The sequence below is a fragment of the Piliocolobus tephrosceles genome, chromosome 11 (genome assembly GCF_002776525.5).
Source record: "Piliocolobus tephrosceles isolate RC106 chromosome 11, ASM277652v3, whole genome shotgun sequence".
Lineage (NCBI taxonomy): Eukaryota > Metazoa > Chordata > Mammalia > Primates > Cercopithecidae > Piliocolobus > Piliocolobus tephrosceles.
In genome coordinates, this window is record NC_045444.1 from 39,606,759 (window position 1) to 39,633,617 (window position 26,859).

General features: G+C 34.8%; 1 protein-coding gene across 8 annotated transcripts in view; it reads left to right on the forward strand.

Moving 5' to 3' along the window:
* The window catches only part of GALNT13 (polypeptide N-acetylgalactosaminyltransferase 13), a 594,017-nt gene that overhangs the window by 23,797 nt on the left and 543,361 nt on the right, over nucleotides 1–26,859 (forward strand). For all 8 annotated transcript variants that reach the window (XM_031936436.1, XM_031936437.1, XM_031936435.1 and 5 more), the window contains exon 2: nucleotides 4,741–4,812. The gene's annotated coding sequence lies outside the window, so the exon portion shown is untranslated. The remainder of the gene's footprint in view (nucleotides 1–4,740; nucleotides 4,813–26,859) is intronic.

Consider the following 26,859-nt stretch of genomic DNA (forward strand, 5'->3'; position numbering starts at 1 on the left):
TTTTCTTTAAGTCCTGACTACTTTCACTTGTTTTTTGATTATCATTTCATTATTTAACGTTATATTGCTTAATTTGCTGACTATAATATAATGTTTGTGTGGTTTATTTTAAAACTCTAAAGTAGATTTTACATTTTTTCTCATTCTCCTGTATTTTATATATTTAGTGGGTATATATCAATATATAAATTATGAATAAATATATCTTTCATTTAATCTAAATATATAAATATTAAATATATATAAAGATGTAAATTATATATACATAAACACTATATGATATATAGTATGTAAGCTATCACTCTGGATTTCTTACTATACTAATTATACAAAAACATTGATGATTTTGAATTATTTTTTAACCTTTAAATATTTTTCTGATTTATTTATTTAGTTAGTTATTAGTTATTTATTTTTTACTTTTATTTTAGCTTCAAGTGTCTATGTGCAGATTTGTTATATAGGCTAATTATGTGTCACAGGGGTTTGGTGTACAGATTATTTTGTCACCAGGTAATAAGCATAGTACCCAATAGGTAGTTTTTTGATTCTTACCTTCTTCCCACCTTTCAGCCTCAAGTAGGGCCCAGTGTCTGTTGTTCTCTTCTGAAAAAGACTTTCTTGATGTATGTTTGACTATTATTCTGTGATTCCCAAATATAAATGTCTAGATTAAAGTAAAACATTTTATTTTTATTTATTTTTACCTTGTTGCATAATTTTAAATTTTGACATACTTTCAAATGTACAGAAAATGTACAAGAATTGTATTTAAGAATACCTTTTGTCCAGATTCAACAGTTGTTTACGATTTTGCCTCTTTTGCTTCATTTCTGTGTGTATTTTCTCTCTATATTCCTGTGTGTGCACGCACACACCACACAAAGTGTTTAAGGGTACATTTCCTAAGAATAAGGCCATTATCCTCTATAACAAGAGTATAATTTTTAAAGATATCCAATATTGACACAATATTAGTTGTATTGTGTAACTCACAGTATGTATCTAGGATCCCAGGTGTAGTTTTTGGTCTTATCTTTAAAAGTCCTTTTATCTGGAACATCTCCTCAGTCTAATTACTTGGACATTTGAAGAATTCAGATCAGATATGGAGTGCAGTATTCTCAATTTGGCTTTACTGAATGTTTCCTAATGGTTAATTCTGGTTTTGCATTTTGACAGGCATACCACAAAAGTGATGTTGTGTTCTTCTCAAGTGCATCATACTTGGAGACATGTTGTATTTGTCTGATAATTGATGATGTTGTCTTTGATCAATTTGTTAAGGTGGTCTCTGCCAAGTTTCTCCACAACTAGTTACTATTTTCTCCATTGTAATTAATAAGTAATTTGTGGGAAGATACTTTTCGACTGGAAATACCTGTTTATCATCACACTTTCGTGCACTGGTGCTGAGCCACTAATGTTTTCTTTACTGAATCAGGTACCTAAAATGTTATAGTGGTTTTCTAACTCCATCAGTCCGTCTATACTTTTTAGGTGATATTATACTCGAAGAAAGAGTTTTCCCTTCTTAATTTCATACTTTATTATATTTTCTGTAATAAATTTTAATCCATTACAATAATTATTTATTTTTATTTCCTAATTGTCTCAGATTAAACCAGTAAAAACCTCTTAAAGCTAGGACCTGTGTCCTTTTGACATATCCCCATCATTTTATAAATGCCTTACTTGATTTTCTTCCAAAAAAAAAAAGTCACCTCAAATTTTATGCTTTTTTGTCTTTTCTCTGTGTCCATATTCTAATATGCCAGAATAGGTTTTCAGAATTTCCATAGTTTGAGTGGATTTTCTGTGAGTGATTTTCATGTCACTCTTAGGAATTCTGGTTTCCTTTACCTTCTTTCTCACAGTTTTTCTGGACCCCATATATCTCTGTGTATAGGGGCAGCTTGAAAGATAGCTGCATTAGAAATTGATGTCTAATTTTCTATTTACATATAATCTGACATGTTTATTATTCTTCAGCTTCCAGTTGTGCTGAAGGATTTGGATTCGTGTGTTTTAATTTGTTTTGGTTAGGTGTATGTATTTTTTACCACATGTGAACAGTTTGAGATTTAGGTGGCTCCTACTACCCGAGTTCCTCAGAATGCCAGTCCATATTTCTATGCATTCTGCAAAATGTGTTGATATTTGAAGACAATTGCAATTGCCATTATTTAACCAAAATTTGTGGATTGCATAGCTTTACCTTTAGCTGTTAGTGTTCTGTTAATCCAGTTTATCCAATTAAATTGAAGTGTTTAATGTATCATAATTATTTTATTACATAGTATACCTATCAATCCAGGAAATAACTCACTGGAAGACATACATACATGTCCATGGTAAATGTAAAATTATTCTTTGAGGTTACTCATTCTTTCACTTGATGATGTACTAATCAATTATGTTTGTAATGTTTTCCCTTAGCTATGAAAATTATCAAATATATATTTAAAAATAAAAAATATTCAAACCCACAAAATTTTAAAACATGTATATAGGTTAAAATAAGATAACTAATCAATAACACCTGATTATAGGAATCCAGTGAAATGTAGTATTTTAAGTGGTTATTTCAATTGACAAAATACATTTTTTGAGACTAATAAAGGTAAATCCTTCCTCGTTTCACAGCAAAAAAAAAAAAAAAAAAGGATGGCAATTCTTAATAAAGGAGAGCTTGGATCTGGTGCAAAACACTCCAGTATTTAAAATTGTCAGAGTGAAGGATGGTTTGTAAAAGTAGGAAGTAGATGAGTATGAAAACTCGTGCTAAGAGGGGCAACCATTTTTCTGTTCCATGCCTGAGTCCAGCCTTATAAAAAATTTCACTTTTTCAAAAAAGCTAGATATGAGGATTTTTAATGAGAAATCTTCTGCTTTTGAATATTGTGTAATATTTTAAAAACCATGGTGTGGGACAAACGAAATGTATCAGTAAGCCAGATTTGGTTTTCACACCCCCAGTTTTCAATCTCTGCTCTGGATGCAACCTAGAAATTAGCAGATATTGTAGTAAGATGAAATCCAGGTCAGAAACGCTGGTTTTGAGCCCAGGCTTACCTCCTATTGGCTGTGTCAGATTGAGCAAGTCATGTAATTAGTGTTCATCTCAGTATTCTTGTCTATGAGGATGAATATGCTAAAGTGTGAAGAAATATAGAGATTTGCTAATTGTTATAACTTAATAATTCTACTGAATTATATGTGAAGAAGAATATATGTATCTTTTATTATGTTTTAAGTTTTAAACTTAGAAAATACAAAATTTCTTGGACATTTCTTGATTTACTTTTTCCATTTAACTATAAACTTGCTAACTATATCCAGTTTTCTCTGTTTGAGAGGTTCTGTGTAAAACATTAGTAAAATCATTTATTCATGGGCCAGGTAGAGACCTGTGCATTCCTAGTGTCTTTAACATACTAGAGGAAGATAATTAGATTTTCTATTCAAAATGCTTATTCTGAATGTTGAATTGTTGATTTGGTTACAGTTGGTTTTGGTGAACACAAAAGCACAACTTCTGTATTATTAAACTGTTACTTCTGCTTAGTACCATCAAGACGCAGATCTCTCTGAGCAGAAATTCTGTTTGTTGCTGAGAACTAATATTCCTTTAAAGATGTTTGGTACTTAAGGGAATTTTTATTTGCATTGTTTATAGTGTGTCTGAGCTGTCTGAAAGAACAAATTGTATTTTTAAAGGGATATATATTTATATATATTTTATATCTATCCATATATATTTTTTTGTTTTTTGAGATGGAGTCTCATTCTGTCTCCCAGACTGGGGTGCAGTGGCATGATCTCAGCTCACTGCAACTTCTGCCTCCCGGGTTCAGTGATGGTCCTGCCTTAGCCTCCTGAGTAGCTGGGGCTACAGGCACTCACTACCATGCCTGGCTACTTTTTATATTTTTATGAAGACAGGGTTTCACCATGTTGGCCAGGCGATAATTTTCATTAGGTTGTATTTTATTATATTTCTTTGAACAGTTCTTTTATAACACTGTATATACTCAGTAGCATAAAACCCATTTAAGTTGAAATATTTTGAGATTCAAAATCAATATGCTCTTTCAAAACCCGACTCTAAAACAAACAAATTAATTAATAATGCTTGATTAAATCACTTTCTCCTTATAATCACATTGATATTCTGAAACACAGAGAATGGATCTGTTTGTGTATTTTTGTGAGATATGCAGGTTGCATGCCTGCATTTTTCTCAGTGCATGGTTTTCAATTAGAATTGAAATGCAATTACAAAGTGAATTGGTGCAACTCTCTGGATAAATCAAGCAAAATTCTTTTCTAACTCAGTGATCCTCACATATCAGATAATAGTACCTTTTAAAAACTTGAAATATTTGAATAATCACCTCAACTCTCCAAATATATTTGAACATCTCATATTTTTGAATTACTTTTATGCCGTTCTGCCAACTATGTTTCTTGCATATAATTATGAAGCTAGTATGCAGACTTCTCTTACCTCTTTCTTCAGAGTGTCCTCCCTGATTGATGTTTTGGAATACTTGCATATAGTTGGGAATATTTCTGTTCATCAGCCTATTATACTTTGCTAGATGTATAGTCTACATTTTGCAAAACCTATTTTAGTACGTTACAGTGTATTGTGTTTAAGTGTGTGTTGGTCTGTGTTAGTTTTTCTGTGACCTTGACAAATTGTTTACTCTTTTGGATGTTTTTCTTCCTCCACAGATGCATTTTTGTAGAAGCATTTTGAGGATGAATGTTTGCAAATCATTTTGAAATTGCCAAGTGCAACATACAGTAAGTAATATTTTTATTGTTCTACTCAATTGCAGTCATGCTTGATTAATTTGGCAGACAGTCATAAAAGAACCCATTTCCATTTACAGTCTTTGACATTTTTTGTCAGCATTGTTAAAGATCAGAAGGTTGTATGTGTGCAGCATTATCTCTGGGATCTTTATTCTGTTCCATTGTTCTGTGTGTCTCTTTTTGTATCAGTGCCTTGCTGTTTTGGTTACTACAACCCTGTGGTATAGTTTGAAGACAGGTAATGTGATACTTCTAGTTTTTTCTTTATGCTTAGGATTGCCTTGTCTATTTTGGCTCTTTTTTGGTTTATGAATTATAAAGTAGTTTTTCCTAATTATATGAATGATAACATTTGTAGTTTGATTGCAATAGTATTGAATCTGTAAATTGCTTTGGACATCATGGCCATTTTATCAACCTTGATTCTTCCTGTCCATGAGCAGGGGATGTTTTTCTATTTGTGTCATGTCTAACTTCTTTGACCAGTGTTTTGTAGAGAACTTTCTCCTTCTTGGTTAGCTGTATTCCTAGGTATTTTATTCTTTTGGGGGCTATTGTGAGTGGGATTGTGTTCTTGTTTGGCTGTCGGGCTGGAAATTGTTGTAGAGAAATATACCTCTGCCCTGATGAAGTGCTCTGGCCAACACTACTCATCAGAGTAAATGAGTATTTTATGACTGAATTTCAAATTAAAAAAATAACAATTGCCTTCTATTAAGTATCAGTAGAACCAATCAGCAACCCAAAATGAGTTGCCTTGAACAAAATGCTATTTGATTAGAGAAAACTTAAAAATATATAACAACTCCTCCCCTAATGGCAGAGATAATATCTTACTCTTCTATTATACTTTTCAGAATTGGCAGTGGCTGACCACACCCTTTTCTTGTGGTCCTTTTTAGTTGCTTTCTGCAGTGAAGAAAAGATTGGAATGAAAGGTTGAGCTTGACTTACCATTCTCTTCCCTCCTTATTATCTTCAGATGTGTAATGTTCATAGTACTATCCTTTACATCACACTGGCCACATTCATGCTTTCCCTTTTGGACTCTGGTGATCTTCAAATTCTTTCACGTTAGCCACCCATTGGTCCTAACCCTGTACACTTTATTTCTTGATCATGGTATCTCCCCTGCCAGGCAAGTATTGCACTTTATTTCTTGAAACAAACCATCAGCGACATTTTATCTGGGGACATTTTCGGAATTCCTGGTATTTAAAAGACTATTGCTCTAAAATTGAATGGATCAAATCGTTCATGCTCCCACACTACTTTTGGTTTTGAGATTGAAGGATTTACAGAGGGGTGAGAATGAAGGGATGAAGTCTCCATTTCTAGATTTGACCTCTGGAAGACAAAGCTAGTGATTTTGTTTAGTAATTTTATTTCATTTGGTTCAATTAATAGTTGATGCTCCTAAATTGAGAGGTACTGTGTTAGTAAGGACTAGAGCAAGTGGGAGAGAAAGACAAAAAGAACTCTCAAGGAAACTTTGTCGTTAGTTTGAGGAAATAAGCGATTCCCTCATATAAATAAAGCAGAGGCTGTGGTAAGTTACATCATGAGAATGATATAAACTAATACAATTTAAAAGCCATTTAAAATAATTTGAGAAACAATAAAATGCACAGATGTGTGAAAAAAGAAGCCATTATAGGAGACCTCAGAAAGGAGATATAATTCTGAACCATATTGGTCCAAGGTTTTATGGAAATTGAATTTGGACTAGATCTTGATGCAGATGGAGAATGTTAACAGAATAGTCAAGAAAATGGCATACTAACATTTAGAAGTAAAGAGGCATACTTCACACTCAATGAATGACAAATTAATTTGTTTGGCACAAGAATACATTTCTTATATTGGACTAAAAACAGATAACTGGAAAATAAGGCTGGTGCCAGGTTGTGGGAAATACTGATAACCCTTCAAGAAATTTGAATTTAATTGGTATGTAATTAAAAATAGAGAGCTAATATTTCATGAGGGCTAATCCTGTGAACAGAAAGGTATTTTTAAATGTTATTCTGGTAATATCTTCAAAGTGGATGGCAGTTGGAAGACTTGTTGCAAAAAGATCAATTTTTAAGCATTTATGGAGGGGTAAGAATGAAGGGATGAGGGCAAGACCTAAAGTCATAGCAGTGGGGAGGGACTGTTAGGGTTTGGAGCATGTGAGATTTATTTGGAAGTAAATAGGTTCATGGAGTAATAGTTATACTTAATGCTTGTGCAGGATTTACTGAGTGCCAGGGTTGTTTTAAATGTTGATGACTAATGTCATCCCCATTTGCAAGAGGAAACTGAGAGAGGCATCATTTAAGCAAATGGTCCCAGGTCACAAAAGTAAAACATACCTTGCCGGACATTTGGGGCCATTTAGTCAAGCTCCAGAGTCATTGCAGTTTACCACTGTACCATCATTTCTCTAAAAAAATAACTGAAGCTTCCAGGTTGACTGAACTGGAAAATGATTTTGCCAATAATCAGAGAAACATATTTTTTTTTCAGAGTTTACCCTTTCTTTAGGTAGGTTTTTGGGTATGCAGAAAAATCTTGACCTTTAGGGAGAAATGTCCCTTATGGTTAGCTAAGCCTTGACTCCCTAAAATCTTGTATGCATTCACTTGTGTGTTGGGCAATAGGAACAGTAATTTATTACATTATTCAATTGTAAGTTATGATAGTAAATATATCGTCTTAATCAGGTTTGTCTTCCTTCCTTAGCAGAACTTAAAAATGAAACAAGGATAGGGTGATAAGTAAAAGATTTAATATCTTGGGTCCATAAAAGACCACTATTTTAGACTTAGTTTACCTATCTTGCAAAACTAATTTTGACAAGAGAAAAGCATAACTGTCAGCATATGGAGTATCTTTTTTTGTTAGGTTGATGCAAAAGTAATTGCACTTTTGCCATTACTTTGTAAAACCGCAATTACTTTTGTATCAATCTAATATACTGGAGAAGTAGAATAATGTACTGCCTAAGACCATGGGCTGCAGGACCATTCTGCTTCATTGATTCATGTTCCAAGTAAGGCCCATTTGCTGTGTGGCTTTCTGTCAATTATTTAAGCTCTCTGTGCCTCAGCCTCTGTACCGTCAAAATGTGATATTAGTAGTACTGTGTCTTCTGGATATTGTAAAGCTCAAATGAGATAAAGCACCTACAATGGCTCTTGGTACCAGTAAGTTTTAAATAAAAGTTATGTTTATTAAAATTTATCTCGGGTAACAGTTTTCTATTTTTTAATTTCATTACATAATTATTGCTCTTTTAAGCTTTTTGCTTTGAATTTTTACGCATTAAGGAGACAGAGCAGTGATTTTCAGAAGCAAAGACCCATGCAACCATCACACAGGTGAAGAAATAGAACAATTGCTGCATCTCCAATCCTACTTTTTCTGCCTGCCAGCCATTACCTCCTTTCTATCAGTTTCCCATGGATGACATTATTCCTGATATTTGTGGGAATTACTTCCTTGTTTTCATTATAGTTTTCACATTAAATAATGTATCCTTATGTGCAAAATATTGGTTTAGCCTGATTTTTAAATTAATGTACATAATATTCATATTACATACATTCTTCTATGCATGGTGTCCTTTTCTGAATGTATGTTTGTAAATTTCCTTAATGTTTTTATGTGGTTCATTAATTTTCATTCCTATATCATATTCCATCATATAGAAATACTACAGAATATTTGTTCATTGTATTGTTGATAGACATTCGTGCTGTTTCTAGGTTTGAGCCATTATAAATAATGCTGCCATAAACATTCTTTTAAATATTTTTAGCCAAATATATACATATATTTCTCTTGAATATATACTTACCAATGGAATTTCTTAGTCATATTGCATGCAGTCTTTCAACTTTAGTAGATACTGCCAGATGGTATTCCAAAGTAAATATACTAATTTCACTTCATTCCTTAGTGTATAAGAGTTTCCATTGTTTCATCTTTACCAAAGATTAGTATAATCAGTTCTTTTAATTGTAGCCATTCTGGTGAGAGTTTGGTTTACGTTGTCTTGATGAATAATATAATTGTGTCATGTGGCTTAATAGCCATGTGCATATTATTGTCTGTAAATTTCCTCTTCATATGTGTACTTTTCTATTGTGTTGATTTTTAAAATTGTTAATATTCACAAGTTAGGTACACTGGATTAAGAGCCTCCCACTAGTTAAATATGCTGCAAAGGTCTTCTCCATTTCTATGATTTGCTTTTTCAATTTCTTAATGAGGTTTCTCTGATGTTCCTAATTTTAATTTTAATCATTATGTCACCTCTTTATGTTTATATCTTTCCACTTGCCTTTGGTTTTTGTGAGTGATGTGAGGTAGAAGTCAAATTCTAGATATCCAGTTGTTATAGAATCATACTGGACAATTCCCTCCTTTACCCACGGTTCTTTAATGTCATGTTTACTACAAATTAAATTTCTATATGTGTTTGGGTCTTTTAGGAGCCAACGATTCTATTTAAATGGTTTATTAGTCTCTTCTTACCACTTATAACACTAATTTAACTACGGCTACTTTTTAAATATTCTTAATATCTATTAAAACAAGTTTTTCTACCACATGTTATTCAAAGGCCTCTTGACTTTGCCTTCTTTCATGTAAATTTTAGAATTACTTTGTCAAGTTAACAAAAATAATTGTTTAGATTTTAGTTAGAATTGCATTCAATCTATTGTTAAGTAAATTTTTAAAGAACTGGTGTAATTACAATATTAACTTACTTCGTTTATGAACGTAATATATACCGCATTTCCTCCTTATTAACTGGGGACACATTCCAAGATCCCCAGCTGATGCCTGAAACTGCAAATAGTACCAAACCTTATACAGACTATGATTTTTTCTATACATACATATCTATGATAAAGTTTAATTTAAACTTAGGCACAGGATGAGATTAAGAACAACTAATAATAAAATAGAACAATTATAACAATATGCTGTAATAAAAGTTATGTGAATATAGTCTCTTTGTCTCTCAAAATATGTTATTGTACTGTACTTAACCTGCTTCTTGTGATAATGTGAGATGATACAATGCCTACATGATGAGATGAAGTCTTGTGAATGATTTTGGTCATAACTTTCATAGTGTGAGGTGCAACAGCAAAACTAACATAAATCTCTTGTTCTTTCTTCACAATTTCAAGGATAGAAGAAGCATTCTTACCATAGAGCTTAGCAACCTGAGCAAACAACTTTTTCTCTTTATTCTTTTCTTAAAGGAAACACTGTATGGCTTCTATTTGGCATATTCAAATTGCCAAAATTATTACTCTTGTAATTTGGGTCAATTATTAGGTAATATAAGGGAGGCTTGAACACAAGCACTGTGATACTTTGGCAATCAATTCGATAACCAAGATGGCTACTAAGTGACTATAGGGTGGGTTGTGAATGTAGCCTGAGGTTGCTGGACAAAGGAATGATTAAAGTCCTAGGAGGAACAGAGCAGAGTGGTGGGAAATTTCATCAAGCTACACAGAACAGCACACCATTTAAAATTATAAATTGTTTATTTCTGGAATTTTCCATTTAATATTTTTGGACCACAGTTGACGATGAGTAACTGGAACCATGGAAGGCAAAACCATAAGTAAGGGGGACTACTGTACTTTGTTTATTTTGATCTTTTAATTTCTCTCAATCACATGTATGGTTTTTTATTTAGAGGTCTTATGTATTTTGGTTAATTTGTGCCTAGAAGTTTAATGCAGTTTAATATTAAGATTATATATATATACACATATAATTGTATACATATGTATCATATATACATATAATTACATACATAATAACACATATTATATATACTTTTTAAACTTTTATTTTAGGTTTAGGGGTACATGAGCAGGTTTTTTATGTAGGTAAACTTGTGTCATGGGGGTTTGTTGTACAGATTATTTTGTCCCTCGAATACTAAGCCTAGTACCCAATGGTTATTTTTTCCTGTTCCTCTACCTCCTGCCACCCTCTACCCTAAGGTAGACTTCAGTGTCTCTTGTTCCCTTCTTTGTGTCCATGTGTTCTAATCATTTAACCTCTACTTATAAATGAGAACATGTGGTATTTGTTTTCTATTCCTGCCTTGGTTTGCTAAGGATGATGGCCTCCTGCTCCATCCATGTTACTGCAAAGGATATGATCTTGTTTTTGTGTGTGTGTGGCTACATAGTTTTCCATAGTGTATATGTGCCATATTTTCTTTATCCATTCTACTATTGATGGGCATTTAGGTTGATTCCATATCTTTGTCATTGTGAATAGTGCTGCAATTAACATACATGTGCATGTGTCTTTATGGTAGGATGGTTTATATTCCTTTATGTATATACCCAGTAATAGGATTGCTGAATTAAATGGCAATTCTGTTTTTAATTCTTTGAGGAATCATGACATTGCTTTCCACAATAGTTGAACTAATTTACACTCCCACCATCAGTGTAAAAGCATTCCCTTTCTCCACAACCTTGCCTGTATCTGTTATTATTTGACTTTTTCACAATAGCCATTCTGACTGGTATAAGATGGTATCTTATGGTGGTTTTGGTTTCCATTTCTCTAATGATCAGTGATGGTGAGCTTTTTCATGTGATTGCTGGCCATATATATGAAAAGTGTTGGTTCATGTCCTCTGCCCATTGTTTAATGGGGTTGTTTTTTCATTGTAATTTGTTTAAGTTCCTTATAGATGCTGAATATTGGAGCTTTGTCAGATGTATAGTTTGCATATATTTTTCCCATTCTATAGGTTGCCTGTTTACTCTGTTGATAGTTTCTTTTGCTGCACAGAAGCTCTTTAGTTGAGTTATATCCCATTTGTCAATGTTTGCTTTTGTTGCAATTGCTTTTGGTGTTTTTGTCACGAAACCTTTAACAGGTTCTTTTTTTTTTTATTTTATTAGTATACTTTAAGTTCTAGGTTACATGTGCATAACGTGCAGGTTTGTTACATATGTATACTGGTGCCATGTTGGTGTGCTGCACCCATCAACTCGTCAGCACGCATCAATTCGTCATTTATATCAGGTATAATTCCCAATGCAATCCCTCCCCCCTCCCCCCCCATGATAGGCCCCAATGTGTGATGTTCCCCTTCCCAAGTACAAGTGATGTCATTGTTCAGTTCCCACCTATGAGTGAGAACATGCGGTGTTTGGTTTTCTGTTCTTGTGATAGTTTGCTACGAATGATGGTTTCCAGCTGCATCCATGTCCCTACAAAGGACGCAAACTCATCCTTTTTTATGGCTGCATAATATTCCATGGTGTATATGTGCCGCATTTTCTTAATCCAGTCTGTCACAGATGGACATTTGGGTTGATTCCAAGTCTTTGCTATTGTGATTAGTGCCGCATTAAACATACGTGTGCATGTGTCTTTATAGCAGCATGATTTATAATCCTTTGGGTATATACCCAGTAGTGGGATGGCTGGGTCATATGGTACATCTAGATCTAGATCCTTGAGGAATCGCCATACTGTTTTCCATAATGGTTGAAGTAGTTTACAATCCCACCAACAGTGTAAAAGTGTTCCTATTTCTCCACATCCTTTCCAACACCTGTTGTTTCCTGACTTTTTAATGATTGTCATTCTAATTGGTGTGAGATGGTATCTCATTGTGGTTTTGATTTGCATTTCTCTGATGGACAGTGATGATGAGCATTTTTTCATGTGTCTGTTGGCTGTATGAATGTCTTTTTGAGAAATGTCTGTTCACATCCTTTGCCCACTTTTTGATGTGGTTGTTTGTTTTTTTCTTGTAAATTTGTTTGAGTTCTTTGTAGATTCTGGATATTAGCCCTTTGTCAGATGAGTAGATTGCAAAAATGTTCTCCCATTCTGTAGGTTGCCTGTTCACTCTGATGGTAGTTTCTTTTGCTGTGCAGAAGCTCTTTAGTTTAATTAGATCCCATTTGTCAATTTCGGCTTTTGCTGCCTTTGCTTTTGGTGTTTTAGACATGAAGTCCTTGCCCATGCCTATGTCCTGGCAGAGACACAACAAAAAAAGAGAATTTTAGACCAATCTCCCTGATGAACATCGATGCAAAAATCCTCAATAAAATACTGGCAAACCGGATTCAGCAGCACATCAAAAAGCTTATCCACCATGATCAAGTGGGCTTCATCCCTGGGATGCAAGGCTGGTTCAACATTCGCAAATCAATAAACGTAATCCAGCATATCAACAGAACCAAAGACAAGAACCACATGATTATCTCAATAGATGCAGAAAAGGCTTTTGACAAAATTCAACAGCCCTTCATGCTAAAAACGCTCAATAAATTCGGTATTGATGGAACGTACCTCAAAATAATAAGAGCTATTTATGACAAACCCACAGCCAATATCATACTGAATGGGCAAAAACTGGAAAAATTCCCTTTGAAAACTGGCACAAGACAGGGATGCCCTCTCTCACCACTCCTATTCAACATAGTGTTGGAAGTTCTAGCTAGGGCAATCAGGCAAGAGAAAGAAATCAAGGGTATGCAGTTAGGAAAAGAAGAAGTCAAATTGTCCCTGTTTGCAGATGACATGATTGTATATTTAGAAAACCCCATTGTCTCAGCCCAAAATCTCCTTAAGCTGATAAGCAACTTCAGCAAAGTCTCCGGATACAAAATTAATGTGCAAAAATCACAAGCATTCTTATACACCAGTAACAGGCAAACAGAGAGCCAAATCAGGAATGAACTTCCATTCACAATTGCTTCAGAGAGAATAAAATACCTAGGAATCCAACTTACAAGGGATGTAACAGGTTCTACATCCAGAATGGTATTTTCTAGATTGTCTTCCAGGGTTTTTATAGTTTTGAGTTTTACATTTAAGTCTTTAATCCATCTTGAGTTGATTTTTCTATGTGGTATAAGGAAGGAGTCCAGTTTCAGTCTTCTGCATATGGCTAGCCAGTTATCCAAGCACACTCCCATTGAATAGGGAGTCCATTCCTCATTGCTTGCTTTTGTTGACTTTGTGGAAGACCAGATGGTTGTAGGTGTGCTGCCTTAATTCTGGGCTCTCTATTGTATTCCATTGGCCTATATATCTGCCTTTGTACCAGTACCATGCCATTTTGTCTATTGTAGCTCTGTAGTATAGTTTGAAGTTGGTAACATAATGCATCCAACTTTGTTCTTTTTGCTTAGAATTGCCTTGGATATTTGGGCTCTTTTTTGGTTCCATATGAATTTTAAAATAGATTTTTCTAGTTCTATGAATAATATTATTTATAGTTTGATAGGGATAGCATTGAATCTATAAATTGCTTTGGGCAGTATGGCCATTTTAACAATATTGATTTCTCCTATCCATGAGATCCATGAGCATGGAATATTTTTCTATTTGTTTGTGTCATCTCGGATTGCTTTGAGCATGTTTTGTGATTCTCATTGTAGAGATCTTTCACCTCCCTGGTTAACTGTATTCCTAGGTATTTTATTCATTTTGTGGCAGTTTTGAATGGGATTGTGTTCCTGACTTGTTTCTCAGCTTGGCTCTCATTGCCATATAGGATTTTTTTAAATGTGATTTTTGTACATTTTTTGCTAGTTTGTACATATATTGCTAGTAAATTTGTACATTGACTCTTTATCTGGAAACTTTGCTGAAGTTTATCAGTTTAAGGAGCTTTCAAGCTGAGATTGTGATTTTTTCTAGATACAGAAGCATGTCATCTGCAAACAGGAATAGTTTGACTCCCTGTCTTTCTATATGTATATGCTTTATTTCTTTTTCTTGCTGGATGTCTGTGGCCAGGACTTTCAATACTATGTTTAATAGGAGTGGTGACAGCGGGCATCCTTGTCTTGTGTGGCTTTTCAAGGGTAATGCTTTTGCTTTTGCTCATTTATTATGATGTTTGCTGTGGTTTTGTCATAGATAGCTTTTACTATTTTGAGGTATGTTCCTCCAATATGTAGCTTGTTGAGAGTTTTTAACATGAAGGGATGTTGAATTTTGTCAAACATCTTTTCAGCTTCTATTGAGATAAACATGTAGTTTTGACTTTACTTCTGTTTTTGTAATGAATTGCATTTATTGATTTGCATATGTTGAACCAACTTTGCTTTCCAGGAATAAAGCCTACTTGATCATGGTGTATTAGCTTTTTGATGGCACTACTGGATTTGGTTTGCTGGTATTTCGTTGAGGATTTTTAAATCCATCTTCATCAAGAATATTGGCCTGAAGTTTTCATTTTTGGTGTGTCACTGCAAGGTTTTGGTATCAGGATGATGCTGGCCTCATACAGTGAGTTGGGGAGGAGTCCCTGTTCCTCATTTTTTTTGGAAATAATTGTAGTAAGAATGGTACTAGCTCTTATTTGTATGTCTGGTAGACATTGCCTATGAATCCATCTGGTCCTGGCTGGGCTTTTTTTTTTGGTTGGTAGACTATTTATTACTGATTCAATTTCAGAAATCATTATTGGTCTGTTCATGGATTCAGTTTCTTCATGGTTTAGTCTTGGGTGGGTATATGTGCTCAGGTATCTATCTATTTCATGTTGATTTTTGAGTTGTGTGAATAGAGGTCTTCATAGTAGTCTCTGGTGGTTATATATGTATGTTTCTGTGGGGTTAGTGGTTATTGCCTTTGTCATTTCTGATTGTGTTTATCTTCTGTCTTTTTCTGTTTATTAATCTAGCTAGTTTCTATCCATCTTTTTAATTTTTTAAAAATGCCAACTTGAATGGTTTTTTTATGTCAATCTCTTTCAGTTCAGCGTTGATTATGGTTATTTCTGGTCTTCTGCTAGCTTTGGAGTTGATTTCTTCTTGCTTCTCCACTTCTTTTATTTGTGATTCTAGGTTATAAATTTGAGATCCTTCTAAGTTTTTGATGTGGGCATTTTTGTGCTTCAGATTTGCCTCTTAACACTGCCTTATCTGTGTCCCAGAGATTCTAATATGTTGTAGCTTTATTCTCATCAGTTTCAAAGAACTTCCTGATTTCTGTCTTAATTTCAATATTTACCCCAAAATCATTCTGAGGCAGGTTAATTTCCATATAATTGTATAACTTTGAGTGATTATCTTGAATTCTCTTTTTATTGTGCTGTTGTCTGAGAGAGTAGTTGCTATGATTTCAGTTCTTTTGCATTTGCTGATTGTTATATGTCATATTGTGTGGGTGATTTTACTGTATGTGCCATGTGGTAATGAGAAGAATGTATATTCTGTTGTTTTTGGATGGAGAGTCCTATAGATATCTATCAGATCCATTTGGTCTTTTTGAGGTCAAGTCCTAAATGTCTTTGCTAACTTTCTGCCTTGATAATCTGTCCAATACTGTCAGTGGAGTTCCTGAATTTGAATGTTGGCCTCCTTGGCTAGATAGGGGAAATTCTTATGGATGATAACCTGCATCATGCTTTCCAAGTTGCTTTCATTCTCCTTATCTCTTTCAGGGATGTCAATAAGTCATAGATATGGTCTCTTTATAGAATCCCATGTTTCTCTGAGGTTTGGTTTAAAATTTCTCACTATTATCATATGGAAGTCAAAGTTTCCTTGAAGGTCACTAAGAACTTGCTTTGTGAATCTGGGTGCTTCTGAGTTGGGTGTATATATGTTTAGAAGAGTCAGGTCTTGTTGACCTAAATCCTTTGACTTTACTTCTGTTTTTGTAATGAATTGCATTAATTGCCCTTTTTTGTCTTTTTTGATCTTTGTTGATTTAAAGTCTGTTTTGCCTAAAATTGAGATTGTAACCCTTGTGTTTTTTTATGTTTTCCATTTGCTTGATAGACGTTTTCCCATTCCTTAAGTTTGAGCCTGTGAGTGTCATTGTATGTGTGATGGGTCTCTTGAAGACAGCATACCACTGAGTCTTGCTTCTTTATTCACCTTGCCACTCTGTGCCTTTTAATTGGAGCATTTAGCCTTCTTACATTTAATATTAGCATTGATATATGTGAATTTGATCCTGTCACTGTGTTGTTAGCCAGTTATTATGCAGATTTGTTTTTATGGTTACTTTATAGTGCCACTGGTCTGTGTACTTAAATGTGTTTTTGTAGTGGCTGGTAACAGTGTTTCCTTTTTATATTCAGTGCTTTTTTCAGGAGCTCTTATGTGCATGTTTGGTGGTAATGATTTCCCTTAGCATTTGCCTGTCTGAAAGCATCTTATTTCTCCTTTGCTTATGAAGCTTAGTTTGTTTGTATATGAAATTCTTGGTCAGAATTTATCTTTTTGTAAGAATGTTGTATATAGACCCCCAATCTCTTCTTGCTTGTAGGGTTCTTTCTGAGAAGTTGGCTGTTAGTCTGATGGGCTTCCCTTTGTGGGTGACCTGTCCTTTGTCTCTCGCTGCCTTTATCATTTTTTCTTTCATTTCAGCCTTGGAGAATATGCTGATTATGTATCTTGGGGATGGTCTTGTGAAGTATTTTGTGGGGGTTCTCTGCATTTCCTGAATTTGAATGTTGGCCTCCTTGGCTAGATAGGGGAAATTCTTATGGATGATAACCTGCATCATGCTTTCCAAGTTGCTTTCATTCTCCTTTTCTCTTTCAGAGATGTCAATAAGTCATAGATATGGTCTCTTTATAGAATCCCATGTTTCTCTGAGGTTTGGTTTGTTCCTTTTTATTCTGTTTTCTTTATTCTTGTCTGACTGTATTATTTCAGAAAGTCGGTATTCAGACTCTGAAATTCTTTACTCAGCTTGGTCTAATCTGTTGCTTTTACTTGCTATTGCATTATGAAATTCTTGTAGTATTTTTTTTTTCAGCTCTATGAGGTCAGCTTCTTGCTTTTCTATACTGGCTATTTTGTCTGTCAGATTCTGTATCATTTTATTATGATTCTTAGTTTCCTTAGATTGGATTTCAGTGTTTTCATGAATCATGAAAATCTTCATTCTTACCCTTATTCTGAATTCTATTTCTGTCATCTCAGCCATCTGAGCTCAGTTAACAACCCTTCTTGGAGAACTAGCATGGTCATTTGGAGAAAAGAAGACACTCTTGCTTTTTTGAGTTGTCAGAGTTCTTGTGCTGGTTCTTTCTCATTTTTTTGGGTCTGCTGTTCCTTCAATATTTGAATTTCATATCATTTAGATTTTTTTTTCTTTTATCCTGTTTAATGACCTTGGAGGTTTAATTGTGGTATAAGGTGTATTCAGTCAATTGGATTCATTTCTGGAAGATTTTAGGGAGTCAAGGCTTAGGTCAGGACTCCTGGACTGTGTTTTTCTAATTCTGAGCAACTCTTATTGGGCGCTGGCTTTGTTTTCTGGCCCCTCATGGTTAGGAACCTGTTGTGAAGGATAGGCTGAAATGCTCCTGGACTTCTGGTCACAATACGTGTATGCATGGTGCTAGCCAAAGCTCTTTGTAGGGCAGTGGCAGTGGAATCTATACTCGTTTACATGTGCTAGCAGCTGTGGCAGTGGCAGCATGGCCAAGTGCACACTTGTCAGCTGTGGCAGGGTGGTAGTGGATGCTGGGTAGCCAGCAAGTGTTTACAGCAATGGTGATGGCAGTGTTACTCAGGGAGGCAGGGGTCCTCCACTGGCAACTATTCATGTGTTTATGCCAGTGTTGGTGTTAGCATGGTGGTAGGGGTGCTCAGGAGTGTGCATGCCCTCTATGCATGTTCACACTGGTGGTTGTGGCTGCCTAGGTTGTGGGCAAGCTGTCTGTTTTCCCTGCCTAGTTTCACTTTGGCAGCAGTGTCAGTGCAAGGGATGGGTGCTGGTGGTGGCAGGGTAGGCGGGTTTCATGCCTGCTGATGCTCTGATGCAATGGCAGTGTGACAGGTGGGGTTGGGGACAGCATGCACCCACACCAACAACAGTGGCACAGCAGGGTACATGCACACACATGTGGTGGCAGGGAAGGGAAAGGAAGGTTTTTCTGTGCACACATATCCTGTCTTATGGGCAAAACAGCCCTTCAGAGTTCAGGTTGTACAGTTCCCCTAAGGCTAAAGTCTCCTATGGAAACAAGTTGAGCCCAGGTAAGTGGACATCCCTGGCCATGCTCCACTACAGACACTCCAACGCCAAACCCTCTGGGCTCTGCACTGGCTGGAGTTCTGCCCTTAACACTTTTCTAAGTTACTCTTCCTGCCAACTGAAGGGTCCATGGTGGTTGAGGGGTTTCCTACTGCTGGGATTCCAGAGGACTGTGATGAGAGCAGCTTGCTCCTTGTGTGATCAACTCCTAGTTTCTGCAGGGGTTCTTTGGGGCCAGGAATAAATCCTGGTGAACAGTAGTCCTATGCAGGGTGCCCAGTGTCTTCTCCCTTCAGTACAGCATCTGTGTCTTCCCTCCATCTGTTCTCAATACCTTGCCTCTGAAGATATGCTCAGAGGACTCCAGCCTTTCTGATGTTCTGGTTCCTTGGAGGGAGATGTTCCTCCTAGCTGTGTCTAGTTGGCCATTTTGGGGCAGGCAAGATATATCTTAAAAATTATTTTCTCTTAGTTCCTTGTATAAAAATACATGTTTAAATATTGACCTTGCATATAGTAGATTGTAAACTTATTAATTCTAGTATTTTTATGGTGCATTATTTTGAATTTTCCATGTAAATATCCATGTTGTCTGTGAAGAAAGATAGTATTACTTAACACTTTCAAAATCTTATAGCTTTATTGTATGTTATGTGTCTTATTGACTTGACTAGAATGTCCAGAACAATGCTGAATGAACATAGGAGGAATGAACATTCTGCTCTTATTCACGAATCAAAGAGAACACTTTCCATCATTTTACTATTAAGAATGATGTCCATGAGGTCAGGAGTTCGAGACCAGTCTGGCCAACACAGTGAAACACCGTCTCTACTAAAAATACAAAAACTAGCCAGGTATGGTGGTATGTGCCTGTAATCCCAGTTACTTGGGAGGCTGGGAAATGGTATGTCTAGTTTACCTATCTTATATTAGCATAAATTCAGTTATTTAAGAGAGGACGGTGTCTATAAATGACTAATAAAGGTTGATAGAGTACAAAAGCAACTAAACTTGTTTCTCTTGAGTAGAGCTTTACCTTTTAGATGGGATTGAATCTCAATTTCTGTTCTTTGATGTATAATTTCTATACTTTGAACTAAACTGAAAGATTGCTCAAAGTTAAAGTTTATGATAGGAGCACTTTATATAATGTCAAACTAAGAAATAGATAAGAATTTAAAGGTTTCTCTTTAACCTTTGCCATTGGTAGGTTGTGAAACTTATGAAAGAAATTATATGCCTCTGGGCCTCAGTTTATTCAGCTGACAAATCAATTGGTTGATGAGATGACCTCTACTACTTATTTACAGCTTTAAAACACCATAATTCTGTGCATTTCTTTTTGCCCAAGACAGATTCTTTTGCCAAAAGAAATATCCTAGTGTCTGTTTGTGTCTGTGTGTATATATTTATTCATATTGCCATCATCTTTAGAATATCTTGAAATATATCATGTATGTATTAAGATGTGTATAGTACACTAATATTAAATATATGGATTGATGAGTTTTTACATAGTTATATGCCTGAATTACTGCTATCTAGATCAAGAACATATAGAATATATCTCACCCCCAATAACTTCCCTTTACATCTCTTTCCCATCAATATCCTTCTGGTTTTTATTTTTTTTTTTATTTTGACTTATAATAATATAATTCGAAAAAGGTATGTAGTATTTTGAGGGATAATTCAAACTTCAAAAATATTCTAGAAGTATTAACAATTATGACAAAACCAAAACCTCTAAATAATACTGAGAAGTGCAATAAACTGTAACGATAATGTTATAAGTAATAAATTTAATTACACATCCACTGAAACAAAACAGAATTGCAATGTGAAAAATCTCTTAGAATTCTATCCAAATCTCCCACCTGTAAGCCAAAAAATAGAGCTACCACACAGGCTTGTGAGTATTCTATAAGTCATGTTGCCAGGCAACCTTAGTCAGTATGAGAGACACCCAATTGAGCAGCCTTAGAGTCAAACTAAAAGGTATCTTGGAAACAAAAGGGTTCAACTGATAGAGAGGGAGGAAAGAAGGAGAGAGAGAGAGAGGGAGAAAAGAGACAGAATGTCAATTAGGCAGTTATCTGTGTTAATCATGACCACAGTTTTTTTTTCTAGTAAAATGCAGCTAACTTACAGCAAAATTACTTGGATTTCTAGTTCCTTCACTGTTTTTCTCCTGCATGTACACATGTGTGAGTGCAAAGGTTTGGCAAGATGTATCATCATTACTTTTTTGGAGAGAAGGACATTAAAAAGCATTTTTAGCTCACTCAAAACATGCTAACTAGGAGTTCATTGAGATTTTATTAATTCAGGATTATGTTTGATTCAACCATGTTTAAAATAATCTGATTTTTAAATTGAAATACTCTGTTTGAAAAATTGGGAATACAAAGTAAAAATATCTACCACTTGAACTGAAATCCTTGGAGGCTAAAAGGAATGGAAAGGGAGAGGCTCCTAATTCTCTCTGGGTGAACTTCGGTGGAGATAATATACACCAATCAAACAGTGTGAGAATTTGTGATGACAAAGTCAAGTAAGCCCTCGACTCTGCAAAGCAACTCTTAATGTGGTTTTCTAGAGAGGTATCTTCCATTTCCCACAGTTTCATTTTCATATCCAACCTCTGCTACTCCCGTATACTCTAACCCACCACCACTCTTCTCCCTTCCTTCTTAACAGATCATGTAAAGAAAAAATAGCATCTGTGAGACAGAAACTTTTGAGATTCCTACTAACTTACCAGTGTCCATAAATCATTTTATTATCCCCTTCTATTGATGCCTCTTCCTCTATAAACCAATTCCTTCATCAATGCTCTGGATCCTACAGCTATCTGTGCATGTTCTAAGGGCGCTAGTTCAAGTGAATATTTTCATTTTGCATATTCAACCTTATCCCTTTCTCCTGATTCCTTCCTCTTGGCATTAAACGTCAAAATATCTTTCCCCTTAAAACCACAAATGCATTTATGCATAAATCTTCACCTTATTTTAAGTCAATTTTTAGCTACGCTGTAACTATTACCTCTATTCATAGCTAAATGTCTCCAAGATTTGTCAATATTCGGTGTCACATTTATTCACACCTCAACACACTGAGGCTTTCCTTGTCTGCTTGTCTGAAGCTGCTCCAAGGTCACCACAGTTAGTTGCGTGACTTATATTGCATATAGAATATACTTCTTTGCTCTCCTAGCACAATTTTGTACTATTGATCATTCCTTCTATTTCAGAATATTACTTTTTGATGAAATCTATATTATTTGCACTTATTTTTCTCCTCCCTTGATAGCATTGCCTAATCTCATTTGTGTGCTTATCTTTCTTAAAATACATATTCTACAAGATTCTTTATGGCACCCTCGTTTTCTCTCATACTTAGATTCCCACTGAACAAATTTTATCAATTTCCATGTCTTCCATTTCCACTGACTTGCTGACTCCCTCATCTTTACCTCTTCTGATATTCAGTCCCTATACTCACCTGCCTTCTAGGCAGCTCTGCTTCTATATCCCATAGGAGATTCAAAAAGTGTTAACATCTACCAGCAAATTTGTGAATACCACTATTTTTCCATTATAAACTTGATTAAAATATGTGATATTGATGTATATATAAACAACAAAATGAAAATAATAAAATTAATATTCTTAACAATGATGCAGACCCCAGAAACTTTAATCTTGAGCAGGCCTTTGCTTTTATGTAGAACTTCTAGATTATAAACTGTGAAGTAAGGTGTCTCAAGCACCTAATTTGGGCTAGGGTTGGGAGCATATTATGTACTCAAAAATTATTTGTGAAATAAATGAAATAAATAGCTTAATATTTGAATGAATCTCAAAGGATTTTCTTTTGCCAAGTTTCTCATCCTAATATTGATTACAAATTATTTTGCTCATCCTAATACTGATTACAATAATAGTAATGGCTAACATGTACTGATTAATTACATTGTGCCAGTTCCTCTGATTCTCATTTCATATATATAATCTTTATCATAATTCTATTAGTAGATATAATTCTTATTACTATTTTATAAACATGGAAACAACTGAAGTTAACTGGGCAAATTAACCTCTTCAGTATCTTCAAACTGATTGTTTATAGGGGTTGGACTTGAATCAAAGTTGTCTAATACCCCATTATATATATTATACAGTTATATATATTATAATATATGTTATGTATACTATATATATAACTAAATATAATAAAATATATATATGAATTTTTAGAAAAAATAGTACCTTCTATATTCCTGGTTCTTTGATACAGACATTCATGTTCTGATGTTTTTGCTATTAGTAGGCCTCTTCGGATTCTCAGTAGGTGCACATGACTTAGGTGTCATCAATTACGATTAAAGTTTAAGTTGTCTTGAAAAAATAACTTAGAATATGCCTTCAGAGGCTACAGTAATCAAAACAGGATGGTACTAGTACAAAGATGAACACATCGACCAATGGAACAGAATAGACAACCCAGAAATAAGGCACTTCACCTACAACCATCTGATATTCCACAAAGCTCACAAAAACAAGCATTGGGGAAGGAATCTATTCAATAAATGGTGCTGGCACAACTGGCTAGCTATATTCAGAAGATTCAAACTGGACCCTTTCTTTACACTACATGAAAATATCAACTCAAGATGGATGAAAGACTTTAATATAAAACCCAAAACTATAAAAACCCTGGAAGACAACCTAGGAAATACCATGCTGGATGCAGAAACTGGCAAAGATTTTATGGCAAAGATCCCAAAGCCACTGCAACAAAAGTGAAAATTGACAAATGGGACCTAATTAAACTAAAGAACTTCTGCAAAGCAAAGGAAACTATTAACAGAACAAACAGACCATCTATAGAATATGAGAAAATATTTGCCAACCATGCATCGAACAAAGGTAGAATATCCAGAATCTTTAAGGAGCTTAAATTTATAAGTAAAAAACAACCCATTAAAAAGTGGGCAAAGACATGAACTGACAATTTTCAAAAGAAGATATATATGTGACCAACAAGAATATGAAAACATGCTCAACATCACTGATCATTAGAGAAATGCAGATCAAAACCACAATGAGATCCCATCTTACAACAGTCAGAATGACTATTATTAAAAAGTAAAAAAATAACAGATGCTGGAAGGTTATGAAGAAAAGGGAACACTTATACATTGCTGATGAGCATGTAAATTAGTTCAACCATTGTGGAAAACAGTAATGATTTGTCAAATAACTTGAAACAGAATTAGCATTTACCCCAGCAATCCCATTTTTGAGTATATATCCAAAAGAATATAAATCACTGTACCATAAAGACACATGAGCGTATATATTCATTGCAGCACCATTCACAATAGCAGACATGAAATCAACCTAAATTCCCATCAATGATAGACTGAATAAATAAAATATGAAACATATGCACTATGAAATACTGTACAGTCATAAAAAAGAAGATCATATCCTTATCAATAACATGGATGGAGCTGGAGGCTTCTATAGTAAGTAAAATAACACAGGAACAGGAAACCAAATACTGCATGTTCTCACTTGTAAGTGGGTGCTAAACAAGAACACATGGACACAAAGAGGGGAACAACAGGCACCAAGACCTACTTGAGAGTGGAGTCTTAGAGGAGGGAGAGGATCAGAAAAATACCTATTGAGTACTGTGTTTATTCTTGGGTGATGAAATAATCTGTACCCCAGTCCCCTGTGACAAGCAGTTTACCTGTATAACAAACCTGCACATGTACCCCTGAACCTAACATAGAAGTTATAGTAATAATAAAAAAAGAATGCCTTAAGAGTTCATGTAAGAGTAAGGGAGATAGAATGCAAGTGGAAATTACGAGGAAATATTGGGATGGCCAAGAGATACAGTGTTTTCTCTACAGTAGAGGAAGAAAATACAGTAAATTTGAAAAAGATGGCAGAAACAATGGACAAACAACTACCAAATATATCCTGCGGAGCAAATTAAAAATTGAAATAAAAAATCCAGGTCAGATGATATTTATAATTGAAAAAAGACTATGGACAGGAAGTAAGATGAATAAAAAGGGATATTAGAAATATCATAAGGATAAACATAATTTAAATATGTTAAAATACATCTATAATTTTAAAAATACATATAGAAAAAAATCCATGTATTGGGTTAGTGGGCTTTATTAATTTAGATTGCTGTCTTTGTACATATCTTTGCCAGAAATGTGAAGCGAAAAGGAAAATAAAAGTTGATTGCTATTCTGCTGGAGTGGAGCTGAATGGATGTGGGAAATCAGAGAAGTTTTGTACTGATTATGGTTTTTTGCAGGAAGGGAAATCATACGAATATTTTCTTCTCAGTTTGAACACTGTTTCATTTCACAGAAATTAATAGATAAGAGACTTTGAACTGGAGTATACCTACTGATTTGTTCTGATGTCAGTCAGTTGTTAGAATGTATTTACTATGCTTTTCAAAATCAAAAGAAAATATCATAATCATTCAGCCACATAAATAGTGGAAGCTTTTCCTTGGACTAAACAGATCTTTTGATCTTGAAGCTTTATACCTTTCCCATTTAAGTTATAAAAAATATAATCTTTACAGAAAATGTATGGACTGTTTCCTTTTAGAATTTTACCCTTGTCTCAAAAATAAACTATAATTAGAAAAGCTGTCTGTTAATAACTAATTACTTCTCCCTGCTATCATACCAATTATAAAGACTCATTTTAAGAAAGGAAACTTTATAGTTGAGGTAAACTTAAGTAGGTGATAATCATTCCTCCCCCAACCCTTACTTTCCACCCTCTCCCAGTCTGCTACCATGTTCTGCACAGCTAACTTCTGGTAGATAATGTGTAAAGAAAAACTGTTTTCAGAAATCACTTTAATTAGCAATGACTGCCATGAAGTGATATATGGCAATGAATATTTTAGAGACTCAGAGATATATTATTTAATAATTATATCAAAGTAATAAGGTCATTTGCAGTAGCGTTTTTATTTTTATGTTTTATTTTAATTTTTTTATTTTTTGAGACAGAGTCTCCCTCTGTCGCCCAGGCTGGAGTACAGTGGCATGATCTGGGCTCACTGCAACCTCCGCAGTTCCCCTGCCTCAGCCTCCTGTGTAGCTGGGATTACAGGCGCCCGCCACCATGCTCGGCTAATTTTTGTATTTTTAATAGAGACGGGGTTTCACTGTGTTCACCAGGCTGGTCTCAACAGGCTGGTCTCAAACTCCTGACTTCAGGTGATCCTCCCACATAGGCCTCCCGAAGTGCTAGAATTACAGGCATGAGCCACCGGGCCTGGCCTGAAATACCATTTTTAGATTAGACATTTAAAAACAGAAAAAAAAAAAATTATGTTTAAGTTAGTAGCCTTCATTAATTCAGACTGCTGCTTTTGTACATATCTTTGCCAGAAATGTGAAGGGAAAAGGAAAATAAAATATTGATTGCTGTTCTGCTGGATTAATAGCAAATTATAATAGAACCGATTACATCAGTTATATACTGCTACTATATTTGTTAAGTACTTTTTTGGCTTTTGAATAAAATCATACTCTACCTTGCTCACTTTTAACAGGGAAAGTATTTTCTTCATGTTGATTTGATTTTGGAATCTGATTTTTTGTTAAATCTCAATCATGATTATTAAAAATTTCCAACTTTTATTTTTAAATTCAGGGGCACATGTGCAGGATGTACAGGTTTGTTACATAGGTAAATGTGTTCCATGATGGTTTGCTGCACAGATCACCCCATCACCTATGTATTAAGCCCAGCATCCATTAGCTGTTCTTCCTGATGCACTCCCTCTTCCCATCCCCTAGCCTCAGATAGGTCCTACTGTGTTTTGTTTGCCACCATGTGTCTATATGTGTTCTCATCCTTCAGCTCCCACTTATAAATGAGAACACATGGTATTTGGTTTTCTGTTCTGCATTAGTTTGCTAAGGATAATGGCCTCCAGCTCCATCCGTATTCC